General features: G+C 48.3%; 1 protein-coding gene across 1 annotated transcript in view; it reads left to right on the top strand.

The window, feature by feature from the left end:
- Nucleotides 1-14,592: 14,592 nt before the first annotated feature.
- The window catches only part of eif5 (eukaryotic translation initiation factor 5), an 86,647-nt gene continuing 86,298 nt past the window's right edge, over nucleotides 14,593-14,941 (top strand). Inside the window, exon 1 of the mRNA XM_072490357.1 lies at nucleotides 14,593-14,614. The gene's annotated coding sequence lies outside the window, so the exon portion shown is untranslated. The remainder of the gene's footprint in view (nucleotides 14,615-14,941) is intronic.

Genomic DNA, 14,941 nt, shown 5'->3' with positions numbered 1-14,941 from the left:
TAAATCTTGGGGCTGCTCTCCTTACAGCCATCTTGTTGGCTTGGACGGTGTGTGTCGGGAGGGGAGAATCGTTTTTGTGCGGCTGCGGCTTGTCAGCCTCCTGAGTGTCAATCACAGACCCGTCGAATCCGCCACTGTTTTTCATTCGAATTGATTGTGTTCCATGTGGCAAGGTGCTAGCCCATTAGTGGTAGCGGAATCGGTGCAGGTGTGGCGCCGATCTTTCTGTCATGAAAGTCAACAGATTATCCGTTGGCGTCAGCACTTAGTATCTGAAACGGAGAATCCAGCTCATGTTCTTAAAAATCAAGAAACGTGCAAAAGTTAAGTTACTACTTTTTTCTAACTAACTAATATGTATTGACAATTGGTTTATCAACCTCAATAGTCACTTGTTTAATTTCTAACGGGCGTAATTTTCTGGTTTAATCAGCAGCAAGAATCGTGGCGACTGGGGACACTTAATTTGGGAGTGGAAAGTTTCCTGATGACAGGAGAAAATATTGGCATTTTGTTCTCCTGACTCTTAAGGTGTGTTAAAGGTGGTTTAAACTTCATGACAAACAATATAGGGAACCCTATTTGCATGCATTGTCATCTCCTGCATGCTTGTTAAAAGAACCCTTCAAATTAAGCTCCCCGCCAGCAAGAATTTGGAATGTGCGGTTTTTCAGCTGTATATACATGCACCTGGTGAGCTTCACCACTTCCACAACTTTGAGGTCCATAGATGCTGCTTTCTCTTTCTTGGGGACCTTGAGTGCCATTAGCAAATGCTGTGTCAAGGCTGGACCGGGAGGCAGGCTTACGGGGGAAAGGGGGGATATCCAGGAAGGGTGAAGAGTGTCTTGGGGCGTGCGGGGGATAGAGTGTCTTTTTTTATTATTCATTCATGGGGTGTGGACGTCATGTTGCTGGCTGGGTCCAGCATTTATTGTCCATCCCTAATCCCTCCTTGAACTGAGTGGCTTGCTGGGCCATTTCAGACGGTATTTACAGGTATCCACATTGCTGTGGATCTGGAGTCACATGTAGGTCAGACCAGGTAAGGACTGCAGATTTCCTTCCCTAAAGGACATTAATGAACCAGATGGGTTTTAAAAAAATACATATTTTTATTCCGCTTTTTCAATTTTATACATAACAAAAACAAGAATAGGTAATTACAGATTCCGCAGCCACCCCCCCCCCCCCCCCCCCCGAACCCTCCTCCCCAGAAAACTAAACAGGTGGGTGGAGTTCAAGGCCAGCACATGTGGCCGACTAAAGGGACACTTAATAAATATGAGGCAGCTGGAAGTCAAAGATGATCACTTATGTCCTCCTCTCTATGTTCCTGACCCATGGGTCTCATAACATTGAGCAGGGAGCTCCTGTTAATTCTGTGCTATTTGCCATCTGCTGCAGTCAGAGGCAAGGATGAAGGAATGAAGGGAGGTGAAATGTCTCCAAGGTGCACGGCAGCCAAAGCATGACTTCAAACTTCCATCCATTTCCTAGCTGAACGGTCAAGCTGACAAGTGATCATGATGCCAAGGTAATGGTGTCTTCAGGGTCTCAAGGGTACTGGAGACAAAAGGAAAAGTGTCCGCAAGCAGCTTCTTGCAAATAGCTCTCATCAGCTTTGTCAAAGAATAATAATAATAATAATCACTTATTGTTACAAGTAGGCTCCAATGAAGTTACTGTGAAAAGCCCCTAGTCGCCACATTCCGGCGCCTGTTCGGGGAGGCTGGTACAGGAATTGAACCTGCGGTGCTGGCTGTGTTCTGCATTACAAGCCAGCGATTTAGCTCACTGTGCTAAACCAGCCCCTATGCAGTGTCTTCATATGCATTCGTCTCTGGTCCTCCAGGATGTCCTTTGCCTGGAAAAAAAATGTTCAAAGAAAGTGACAAGAAACAAAGTCATTTTTAATGTCCCGATGATTTTTCTCCAGAGCTGCACACAGCAGTGTCCTGGAGATTGATCTTCAACTTCTGGAGACACCAGATCAATCCTGGAGAGTTGGCAACCCCAGTGAACAGAGGTAGATACAGTCAAATATAGAAAGAGATTACTGCTTAGAAAAAGGTATTTGTGAAACAAACAGAAGGAAACAGTAGCAAAAAGCTAACAAATTAACTGGCACAGGTCAAGGCACAGACAGAAAGGTTACAGGGGACACACACAAAAACAGTCTAGCAAGATACAACAATCAAGGCACAGGAAGTAAAATCAGGGAACACATAAATGCACACCCCAAAATATGGAGAGAGACATATTAAGATAATAATGGGCAGAGTTCTGAAGGAAAATGACAAAATCTACAAAGACCCAGAAAAGATCCAGCCACAAGCAAAACACAAAGTGAGGCAACAGGCCACATTTTAACCCATGAAAATCCATACACTTGCAGAGTTAAAATTGGACCCACTAACAGAGAACAAGATACAAGAATCAAGGCACGTTCACATATCAGGGAAAATAAATTCAAATGGAACACACGTTGTCCAAAAGGCACACACAACTGAAAAATAACAGAAAAAGGATGAGAAAAACATTGGGTCAATGATGGACTTGGCGAGTGTTTGTTCTTGGGTTCCAATCCTGTCACTGGGAGGAAATGGAGGAATAGGAACCCACAAATGCCAGAGCCAGGACCCAGAGGGAATTTGAGGGAGCAGCCAAGTGGACCTTCCGGACGGCACCTTGTGAAGAATCTTCAAACATTAACAAGTGCCCAAAGCTGCCAGGCCATCACTGTAGGAAGGGGATTAACCTTGTTGAGGAAGCATTGCACCTTCCATGGGCGGCATAGTGGCGCAGTGGTTAGCAGTGGTCCCAGTTGCTTACATTGCTACCTGCAAGTCACGAGCGAGTAGCAATCACCTCTTCCTCCATTCACGGCTTGGCCCCACCCTCCACACCCCAAAGCAGAGGCAGGAAAATGCTGACAAACCAGCACATCAGCTGGTAGTGGGAAATTGCTGGTCAACCTGCCTTTGATCTCCCCTCCGCAGCCGAATAAAAATTCATCCCAACTGACTGGTAGACCATTGAAATCGGTAAGCATTGTCAACTATTGATGCCAGTCTTTTGACAGTTCATTTCACTCCATGTAATGTCAAGAAATGGCTGAAGTCCTGTGCTCCAGAACTAGCCATGCTCTTAGGCAAGCTGTTCCAGTACAGCTACAGCAATGACATCTGCCCAATGTGTGGGAAATTGCCGTTATGTCCTGTCCTTAAAAAAGACAAAGTTAATTCCAGCCAATTACTGTCTGTGACGTTTGGAACATTTTAGGAATATTGGCTTCTAAATATTGGAACAATTCAAGGGTTAATGCCTGGGGTTTGATTGTGCCTTATTTGTCATGGTTTTTTTTTTAAAGGAGAGTTCTGTTCTCCAGGGCTTGGATAGTTTTACAGCCAGCATGTGAAATTGACCAAGGAATGTGTTTTTCAGTCTGGAATAATGCAATGTTTGCCTGGGGAAATCCCTGGGGAGTTAATGTGCTTGCAGTCCCTGGGAGTTTATTTGTTTTTTAGCTTGGAGAGATGATGTCAGTGCTGGGTGGAGCTCCATGAGAGTCATTTTGAGACGCTGTGGAGAGAGGCAGTTTTGGAGAAAGCTGTGGAGAGAGATGTGTTTTTGGAGAAAGGCTTTTTGAGGTGAAGTCTGATCTCTGAGCTGGCAATCCTGCTTGTTTTGACCACATGAATAAGCAGCTATCTTTCCAAGTAAAATCGTTTTTTAAAAGTTATAAGATTTAAAAACAGAGGAGTCTTGTTTGAAGACAAGAGGCTGAAACAATCTAGTTGAAGCAGCTATTTGAAAATATTCAGCCAGAGTCTGAAGGGACGCTAAGAAGAGCCAGGGTCTGCTCTGTACCACATGTATCACTCTAGGCCCTGTTAATTTTAAGATGGATTAAGAGTTGTATGTTTATTTTCTTGTTGTTTAATGGGAAATTGTATAATTGTGTTAAGGGGTAATTGTAAGCTGTTCTTTTTCTGATGTGAAGTTAAAAGTTTAATATTCTATTTATAATAAAGTTTTGTTTTAAAAATAACCAAGCCCTATTTCTTCATGCAATCACTCCTGGAGCGAATAATTCATTTTGCAATCTTTCAAATAAACTAAAACATTGAGGTTTTGGTCCAGTATCTAGCCACTGTTGGGGTCTGGTCTGGGACCTTAATACTGCCCCAGCAATTTTTTTCTCAACCATCCTGCACAGTGCTATCAAATGGCACTTATCCAGCAACAGCCTGTTAATTGATGGGTTCCACCAGGGCCACCCAGCCCAGACCTCATTACGGTCTTTATAATCTTTTTTTTATTGTCACAAGTAGGCTTACATTAACACTGCAATGAAGTTATTGTGAAAAGCCCCTAGTTGCCACATTCCGGCGCCTGTTTGGGTACACAGAATTCCGAATTCTCAGCCGGTATGGGAATGAACCCGCACTGCTGGCCTTGTTGTGCATCACAAACCAGCTGTCTAGCCCACTGAGCTAAACCAGCCGAAAAGAACTGAATTGCAGAGGTGAGACCGATTACCTTTGATTTAAAAGTAATAGTTGATCAAGTGTGGCACCAAGGTACCCTAACAAAATTGAGGTCAAGCGGAATTGGGGGGGGGGGGGGGCGTGTGTTGCTCTTTTTAACCTTAGTCTATTTGCTCTGTTTACGTCACCTTTGCTCATGAGTCGCCAGGTATCTTTATGATACCGCCACGTGGTTTAAGTTCAGGTTATGATTAATAACACAGAACACCGCTTAGTAAGGATTAAAACAACGGTCATTTATTATATACAACAAGCAATATCAATACCCTAATGCTACTTTCTATATAATAAACCTATCACTACTGGCCAATACTTAATTTAGGAAGAGCCCACCAGGTCAGGGAAACGAATGGCTTGTCCAATCAAATCTGGCCCACGGGATTCAAAAGGCTGCTACAGGTCGGTGGCTGGGTGTCTCTACCGGATAGCGATCGTTGGATTCAAACTTACAGTTGCCGGTGGCTGGTCTTGCGAAGGTCTCGAGCAGGCGAAGATGAGAGAGAGAGAGATCTGAACTTGGACCTTCACTTTTATAGGGCCCAGGGGCTTCCCGCCTCCCGGGGCGGCCCTTGACCCTGAGTCCCAAGTGATTGGATTCTGTCCCCAATCTCTGGGGTCGATGTGTCCAATGGTGAGGCGATTCCTCGATCGGGGGGTGGTCGCTCACCTGTCTTTGTTTCGGCCACTGCAGGCGCCGACAGGTCTGGCCCGATATTCAATTGCTAATATGTTGCAATTGTTCCCGGAGATAGCCGATTTAACTGTGGATGTCTGAATAGATTAGCTGCAAACAGTCCTGAATGCAACTGCGGATACCTGGGTTGATGGGCTGTTGATAGCCCTGTGTATCGATCTGGGCTACCTTCCCAGAGCCGAATATGCAAAACTGTCTGCAGCTGCCTGCTTGTGTCTTCTTGGCTGCTTTTCCCAGCAGTCTTTCGGGTTAGCCGTTTTAAACTGGGTTTTGGCCAGATTAATCGGAACGCAGCCATTTTACATGGCTACAGACGGGACTCTGTTGGTTGGAGTCACATCTAGCACATAAGAAGAGGCCAATCATCTCACCCTCAGGCTGTCACTTCAGGAGTTCCTCAGGGTAGTATCCTAGGCCCAACCATCTTCAGCTGCTTCATCAATCAAGTGTCCCTTCATCATGTCAGAAGGAGGGATGTTCATTGATGATTGCACAGTATTTTGTGCAGTATTTCTGTGACATTTGCAATGTCCAGGCTTGGGCTGATGTGTGGAAAATAACTTTCATAGCACAAAAGTGACAGCCAATGATCATCTCCAAGAGAGAATCTAACCATATCCCCTTGATACCTGTAGTGATCTCTGTATGTGCATGTACATAAGGGGTTAATGTGTAATCAGTAGCACCACATGATCACTAGAGGGCCGGACCAACAGGGGTATAAAAGAAACCACATTGGGCCTCTCTCTCTCTTGTGTGTGTACTGTGACCAGGGCAGTATCAGATTAGTTCAGATGGTTAGTGGAGTTACGCATAGTTACTGTAGTTAGATCTTGTTAACCTTATCACTAGTATCAATGTTAAAGTAAAGAACTCATGCAATTATTGTTATAGTTACTCAATAAACCTTTTGTTACTACTGGACGAGTTCAAGTCTTCTTCATCGAGATTCAGAAGACCTCATCAGTAACCAAGGTTTGAGTAACACATATTATGCTCCGTAGTATATCAAGATAATACAGGTGTGAGGACTTCACGGTGCGGCGATGACCAGCTAAGTCGCACGTTTCGGCACCTCCCGTTTTAACGGACTTTTGGGCTCTTATTGGGAGCCCCAACGGCAATTTTCGAAGGCTAAACCCACTGTGAGGCGACATAGAAGGGAGTCCCCCCGGATGTGAATGGACAGAAGAGATAATAGTGGCCAGATTGCGGAGGATCCTCTGGAGCAGCGGCAAAGAAGGGAAGTGAGAAGCAAGATGGCGGCGGAGGGAGGCCAGTTGGTATGGGGCCAGGAACAGCAGGAGTTCCTCCGGCGATGTGTGGAGGAGCTCAAGAAGGAGGTGCTGACGCCGATGCTGCAGGCGATTGAGGGGTTAAAGGAGGCGCAGAACACCCAAGAGATGGAGCTCCGTGGAGTGAAGGCAAAAGCTGCCGAGATTGAGGACGAGATACAGAAGTTGGTGGTGAAGACGGAGACGCACGAGGCACTACATAAGAGGTGTATGGAGAGACCGGAAGCCCTGGAAAATAGCTCGAGGAGGAAGAACTTAAGAATCTTGGGTCTTCCCGAAGGGGCAGAGGGAGCCGACGTTGGGACGTATGTGAGCAAGATGCTTCATACCTTAATGGGAGCTGAGGCCCCGACGGGCCCCCTGGAAGTGGAGGGAGCATATCGAGTCCTCGTGAGAAGACCAAAGGCAGGAGAAATACCTCGAGCAATAGTGGTGAGGTTCCACCGCTACAAGGACAGGGAGATGGTCCTGAGATGGGCGAAAAAGACACGGAGCAGCAGGTGGGAGAACGCGGTGATCCGCGTGTACCAGGATTGGAGTGCAGAGGTGGCGAGAAGGAGGGCGAGTTTCAATCGGGCCAAGGCGGTGCTCCACAAGAGGAAAGTGACGTTCGGAATGTTGCAGCCGGCAAGACTGTGGGTTACATACCAGGGTAAACACCACTACTTCAAGACGGCAGAAGAGGCGTGGACATTTATTGAAGAGGAGAAGTTGGACTAGATTGGAGAAAGAGTGTGTGAAATGAAGTAGTGAGGTGGTGGTAAGGGACTGTGAATCAGATGGGGGAAAATTTTCTTTCCCCTCGAAGGGGGGGGACACGAAGAAATGTGGGTGCCGGTGGGGAAGGGGAGGGGGAAGGAGAGAGGGAGCTGCACCATCAGGGGCGGGGCCGAGAGGGAAGCGCGGGCTTTGTTCCCGCGCTATGGAAATTGTGGCGGGAAAAGGGGGCGCAGGAAGGAGGGGGCCTCACATAATGGGAGGCTAAGGATAAACGGGGGAAGCCGAGGTCAGCCAGAGTTTGCTGACTTCCGGAAGCAATATGGGGGGAGCAACTAAGCTAGAGAGGGATCTAGCGGGGGATGGGGGTTAACTGGGTTGCTGCTGCTAAGGGGAAGGGGGAGCTGTTACGGGATGGGATGGGAGGGATGGGAGGGCGCCGGTGGGGGGATAAGCGGGTGCGTGGGAACCGGGTGAGGAGCTGGTCTAAAAAAGGGGATGGCTAGTCGACAAGGGCGGGGGGTAAAGAGCCCCCAAACCCGGTTGATCACGTGGAATGTGAGAGGGTTGAATGGGCCGATTAAGAGGGCAAGGGTACTTGCGCACCTAAAGAAGCTAAAGGCAGACGTGGTCATACTTCAGGAGACGCACCTGAAACTGGCGGATCAGGTCAGATTAAGAAAAGGATGGGTGGGACAGGTATTCCACTCGGGCTTGGATGCGAAAAATAGAGGGGTGGCAATACTGGTGGGGAAACGGGTATTGTTTGAGGCGAAGACCATAGTGGCGGACAGTGGGGGTAGATACGTGATGGTGAGTGGCAGATTGCAAGGTGAGGCGGTGGTGCTGGTGAATGTATGTGCCCCGAACTGGGATGACATGAACTTAATGAAGCGTATGTTGGGGCGCATCCCGGACCTGGAGATGGGAAAGTTGGTAATGGGGGGGGACTTCAACACGGTGCTGGACCCAAGGCTGGACCGGTCCAGATCTAGGACCGGGAGGAGGCCGGCAGCGGCCAAGGTGCTTAAGGGCTTTATGGAGCAGATGGGAGGAGTGGATCCCTGGAGATTTACTAGGCCAAGGAGTAAAGAGTTTTCCTTCTTCTCCCATGTCCACAAAGTGTACTCCCGGATAGACTTCTTTGTCCTGGGAAGGGCGCTGATCCCGAAGGTGGCAGGAACGGAGTATTCGGCTATAGCCATTTCAGATGATGCCCCACATTGGGTAGATCTGGAAGTAGGAGAGGAAAAGGAACAGCGCCCACTCTGGAGATTAGGTATGGGACTGTTGGCGGACGAGGGAGTATGTGTAAGGGTGAGGGGATGTATTGAAAGGTACCTAGAGATTAATGATGACGGAGAGGTCCAGGTGGTCGTGGTCTAGGAGGCGCTGAAGGCGGTGGTTAGAGGGGAGCTGATCTCCATAAGGGCCCATAAGGGGAAACAAGAGGGTAAAGAAAGGAAGAGATTGTTGAGGGAGATTTTGAGGGTGGATAGGCAATATGCGGAGGCTCCAGATGAAGGGCTATACAGGGAAAGACAGAGATTGCACACGGACTTTGACTTGTTGACCACGGGTAAGGCGGAGGCACAATGGAGGAAGGCACAGGGAGTGCAGTATGAATATGGAGAGAAGGCGAGCCGGCTGCTGGCCCAACAACTTAGGAAGAGGGGGGCGGCGAGAGAGATCGGAGGGGTTAGAGACGAGGAGGGAAAGATGGAACGGGGAGCGGAGAGGGTGAACGGGGTGTTTAAGGTATTTTACGAGAGGCTATATAAGGCTCAACCCCCGGAAGGGAAAGAGGGAATGATGCGTTTCCTAGACCAGCTGGAGTTCCCGAAGGTTGAGGAACAGGAGATGACAGGACTGGGAGCGCAGATTGAGGTGGAAGAGGTGGTAAAAGGAATTGGGAACATGCAGGCAGGGAAGGCCCCGGGACCGGATATGTTCCCGGTGGAGTTCTATTGGAAATACGTGGACCTGCTGTCCCCACTTCTGACGAGAACCTTTAATGAGGCTAGGGAAAGGGGGACACTACCCCCGACGATATCGGAGGCGACGATATCGCTGATCCTGAAAAGAGACAAAGATCCGCTGCAGTGCGGGTCATACAGGCCTATTTCCCTCTTTAACGTAGATGCCAAGCTTTTGGCCAAGGTGATGGCGACGAGGATAGAGGACTGTGTCCCTGGGGTGGTGCATGATGATCAAACGGGGTTTGTTAAAGGGAGGCAATTGAATGCTAATATACGGAGACTGCTGGGGGTGATGATGATGCCCCCACCGGAGGGGGAAGCGGAGATAGTGGTGGCGATGGATGCAGAGAAAGCATCTGATAGAGTGGAGTGGGACTACCTGTGGGAAGTACTGAGGAGATTTGGATTTGGAGAGGGGTTCATTAGATGGGTTCAGCTCCTGTACAGGGCCCCGGTGGCAAGTGTGATTACAAATAGGCAACGATCTGACCACTTCCGACTATATAGGGGTACAAGACAGGGATGTCCCCTGTCCCCGTTATTGTTTGCGTTGGCAATTGAGCCACTGGCCATAGCACTGAGGGGCTCGAGGAAGTGGAGGGGGGTACTTAGAGGAGGAGAAGAGCATCGGGTGTCATTATACGCGGATGATTTGTTGTATGTCGCGGACCCAGTGGAGGGGATGCCTGAGATAATGCAGACACTCAGGGAGTTTGGAGAATTTTCAGGATATATGAATATGGGGAAGAGTGAACTGTTTGTGATGCACTCTGGGGAACAGGGCAGGGGAATAGACGGTTTACCGTTGAGGAGGGTAACAAGGGATTTCCGGTATTTAGAGATCCAGGTGGCCAGGAACTGGGGAACCTTGCATAAGCTTAACTTGGCACGACTGGTAGAGCAGATGGAAGAGGACTTTAGGAGGTGGGACATGGCGCCCCTGTCATTGGCGGGCAGGGTGCAGGCGGTTAAAATGGTGGTCCTTCCGAGGTTTCTTTTTGTGTTCCAGTGCCTCCCTGTACTGATTACAAAGGCCTTTTTTAAGAAGGTGGACAAGAGTATTATGAGCTTTGTGTGGGATGGAAAGACCCCAAGAGTAAAGAGGGGGTTCCTGCAGCGCAGTAGGGACAGAGGGGGACTGGCACTGCCGAGTCTAAGTGATTATTATTGGGCCGCCAACGTGTCAATGATATAAGTGGATGAGGGAAGGGGAAGGAGCGGCGTGGAAAAGATTGGAGATGGCGTCCTGTAGGGGAACTAGTCTGAAAGCACTGGCGACGGCGCCGTTACCGTTCTCCCCGAAAAAATACACCACAAACCCAGTGGTGGTGGCAACTCTGAAAATTTGGGGGCAGTGGAGACGACATAAGGGAGTGACGGGTGCCTCAGTGTGGTCCCCGATAAGGAACAACCATAGGTTCGTCCCGGGAAGGATACATGGGGGATTTAAATCTTGGCAGCAAGTAGGAATTGCGAAATTGAAGGACTTGTTCTTAGACGGGACGTTCGCGAGTCTGGGAGCACTGACAGAAAAATATGGGTTGCCACCTGGGAATGTATTTCGCTATATGCAAGTGAGGGCATTTGTGAGGCAACAGGTGAGGGAATTTCCGCAGCTCCCGGCGCAAGAGATCCAGGACAAAGTGATTTCGTGGGCATGGGCGGGTGATGGTAGGGTGTCAGATATATATAGGGAAATGAGAGACAAGGGGGAGACGATGGTAGAGGAGCTGAAGGGAAAATGGGAGGAGGAGCTGGGGGAAGAGATTGAGGAGGGGCTGTGGGCAGATGCCCTAAGTAGGGTAAACTCTTTGTCCTCGTGTGCCAGGCTCAGCCTGATACAATTCAAGGTTCTACACAGGGCACATATGACTGGAGCAAGGCTGAATAGATTTTTTGGAGTGGAGGATAGGTGAGGGAGATGCGCGGGAAGCCCGGCGAACCACACCCACATGTTTTGGTCATGTCCGGTATTGCATGGGTTCTGGGTGGGTGTGGCAAAAGTGATTTCAAAGGTGGTGGGGGTCCGGGTCGAACCAGGCTGGGGGTTGGCTATATTTGGGGTTGCAGATGAGCCAGGAGTGCAGGAGGCGAGAGAGGCCGATGTTTTGGCCTTTGCGTCCCTAGTAGCCCGGCGAAGGATTCTACTTATGTGGAAAGAAGCTAAGCCTCCGGGTGTGGAGGCCTGGATCAATGACATGGCAGGGTTCATAAAATTGGAGCGGATAAAGTACGCACTAAGAGGTTCGGCTCAAGGGTTCACCAGGCGGTGGCAACCGTTCCTCGACTATCTCGCAGAGCAATAAGGGAAAATAGGTAAGGTAGCTGCAGCAACCCAGGGGGGAGGGGGGGGGGTGGGAGGGCTCATTTGGGTCCTCAGGGGTTTTATGTGTGGGTTTATATATTAGTTATTTATATTAGATGTTACGAAGTTACTATTTTAGTTACTATTTCTGTTGTTTCTTATTTTGTTGTTGGCAGTTGCCGTCAGTTAGCATATTATTTATTTTAAAAAACAATCAATGTATATATTATTACAAAGTTGTAAAATGGGAAATGTTTGTTTTATCAAAAAACTTTAATAAAATATATTTATTTAAAAAAAAAGATAATACAGGAGTGTAATAAAAGAATACCATTACGGAATCCTCCACTATCAACATCCTGTTGACATTAACCAAGAACTAAACTGGACCAGCCATATAAATATTGTTGCTACAAGAGCAGGTCAGTGGCTGGGAACCATAAAGCAAGTCACTCACCTCCTGACCCACACCAAAACATAGCCACCATCTACAAGTATTACGATCCCAGACCAGACCCCAATAGTGGCTAGGATACTGGACTGAAACCCCAATACTTTAGTTTATTTTGTAAGACTGTGCAGAAAGAATACTTTGTTTCAGGAGTGATTGAATGAAGAAATAGGGTTTTGGTATTTTACAACGAAACTTTATTACTAACACAGTATTAAAATCGTAAACTTCACACCCAAAAATAATTACAATTACCCCTTAAACAATATTACTCAATTCCCAATTGAACAGGAAAGAAAAAACATACAACTCTTAATCCATCCTGCATCCCAATGGCATACAGTAATACTTGCTTACCAGAACAGATTTGGCTCCTGGTAAAACCCCTACAGACTCTGACTTGATATCTTCAAAAAGCTGTTTTAATTAGTTTGTTTCAGCTTCCTCATTTAACCTCAGACAAGTCTGCACTACTTTAAATATTATCTTTTTAAACTATTCTACTGTGTGAGCAAAATACCTTATTTGTGGACTGTGGGTTAGCCAGATCAGAACTCCACTCAAAATAGTTATCAAAATGTCTGAATACCTTAGCTCCACCCAGCAATGACGTAATTTCCCCAAGCTGAAAACAAATTAACACCCCAGGTGGAAAACACATGAACTCCACAGGGACTCCCCCTAGTCAAACAACAGTGCATTAGCCCAGGCTTTTATGCTGGCCAATTTCACCTCTGTCTCCTAAACATGACTACTGCAGTCAAATGCACACTCACCCAGGCTTTTAACCCTTAAATTGCAAAATGTTTATAATCCAACATATCTAAATTCCTGCATTAGTCACACAAATCAAAATTCCAGAGTGTGATGGAATACTCTCCAATTGCCTGGATGAGTACAGCTTCACCAACACTCAAGAAACTCAAAGCCCAGGCAGCACAGTGGTGCAGTGGTTAGCATTGCTGCCTCACGGCGCTGAGGTCCCAGGTTCGACCCCGGCTCAGGGTCACTGTCCGTGTGGAGTTTGCACATTCTCACTGTGTTTGTGTGGGTTTTACACCACAACCCAAAGATGTGCAGATTAGGTGGACTGGCTACACTAAATTGCCCGTATTTGGAAAAAAATAGTTGGGTACTCTAAATTTTTTTTTTAAACTCAAAACCATCCAGCACAAATCACCCGCTAGATAAGCATCCCACCCACCTGCTTCACCATTCATTTTTTTCCACCAATACCCACAGTGTCAAACTGTGTTTACCAACTATAAGATGCATTGCAGCAATTCACCCAAGGATTCCACCTTGTAATTGTGCGATCTCTGCCACCTAGAAATACAAGGGCAACTGATACATGGGAATATCACCACCTGCCGGTTCCCCTCCAAGTCACTCACCATCCCGACTTGGAAATATATCACTGTTCCTTCACTGTCATTGGGTTAGAATCCTGAAACACCCTCACTCAAAGCATTGGGGGTGTACTTAAATTCCATGGGCTGCTGTGGTTCAAGAGGGTGGCTCACCACCATCTTCTCAAGTCAATCGGGGACGGGTAATAAGTGTCAGCCTGTCTAGCAATCCAATAATTAATTTTTTAAGAGCCTATCATTACCGTTTTAAGTCAAATAAGTCAAAGGAAAAATACTGCACATGCTGGTAATGTGAAATAAAATCAGAAAATGCTGCATATACTCAGCAAATTAGGCATCATCTCTGGAGAGGCCGTGCTAAGCCCGTTCATCAGAAAATAAGCCTGTGACCCATCGGTGGATGGATGGCATCTGCCCACAGATCCACAAGGTTCTTTGATTAATTTACATATGTAATTTTCAACAGTGGTTAGCACTGCTGCCTCACAGCACCAGGCACCCGGGTTCGATTATGGCCTTGGGTGACTGTGTGGAGTTTGCACATTCTCCCCGCGTCTATGTGGGTTTCCTCCGGGTGCTCCGGTTTCCTCCCACAGTCCAAAGATGTGCAAGTTTAGCCACACTAAAATTGTCCCTTAGTGTCCAAAGGTAAGGAGAGGGCGGGGAGAGTGGGCCTAGGTAGAGTGTTCTTTCAGGGGGTGGGTGCATTCGATGGGCCGAATGGCCTCCTTCTGCTCTGTAGGAATCCTATGGATGTCGCTGGCATTTTTTGCCCATCCCTGATTGCCCTGGAGAAAGTGGTGACGAGCCACCTGCCTACTGGTCGCAGTCCCAGTGGGGGTGTAGGTGATGGGGGGGGGGGGGGGGGGGTGTAGGTGATTGGGGGGGGGGGGGGTGATTTAATCCACATCAGGTTCCGCCTCTGACGCTACATTGCCTTCTGCTTCCCTTCAACCTGCGTTTGGTATTCCAAAACACCTACAAAGGAAAATCCGGCCCTTGCCACTCCCTGCCTCTTCGCTCCGTCCCACCTTGCACTGCCCGCCCCGCTGCCGAGCCTTCCATCCGCAGCCTCCTCCCACCAACCCGCAGACCCTTTGCCCTCCACAGCCTCCCCTTCTCCGCGCGGATGCGTTCACGGTATCCGCCCTTTATTTGGCATCGGCCGGCCGTCCGTCTGCTGCCACCGCGCAGCCCAGGTTGACTGCGGCAAACACTGTCCTCGGAATGTGCGCTCGCCGCTGCTATAGGTAAGGAGCATGTTAGGGGCTGGCCGGCGGGGGGTGCTGGGGGACATACTCGCTCATTGGCGACTGCATATGGGGCAACAGAAGGGCAGGATGGAGGGTCCTGGTGGGTTTGAGGAAAATCTTGGTTGGCATAACAAACAACTGCGGTGAGAGGGAGGGAAAAGCGGGGAGCTGGCCACGTTCAGGGAGCCAAGCGGAGGCGGATGTTGCAGACTGCAAATCTCAGCAGGATGGGGGCGGAGGATGTGTGAGAGCTAAAAACACCAGTGGACCGGATTAGAAAGTTCTGGAACCTCAGACAAATCCCAAGAATCAGGGAGCAGCAGC

This window comes from Scyliorhinus torazame, chromosome 2, assembly GCF_047496885.1.
Source record: "Scyliorhinus torazame isolate Kashiwa2021f chromosome 2, sScyTor2.1, whole genome shotgun sequence".
Taxonomy (NCBI): Eukaryota; Metazoa; Chordata; class Chondrichthyes; order Carcharhiniformes; family Scyliorhinidae; genus Scyliorhinus; species Scyliorhinus torazame.
This window is presented reverse-complemented; position numbering and strand designations above follow the sequence as displayed.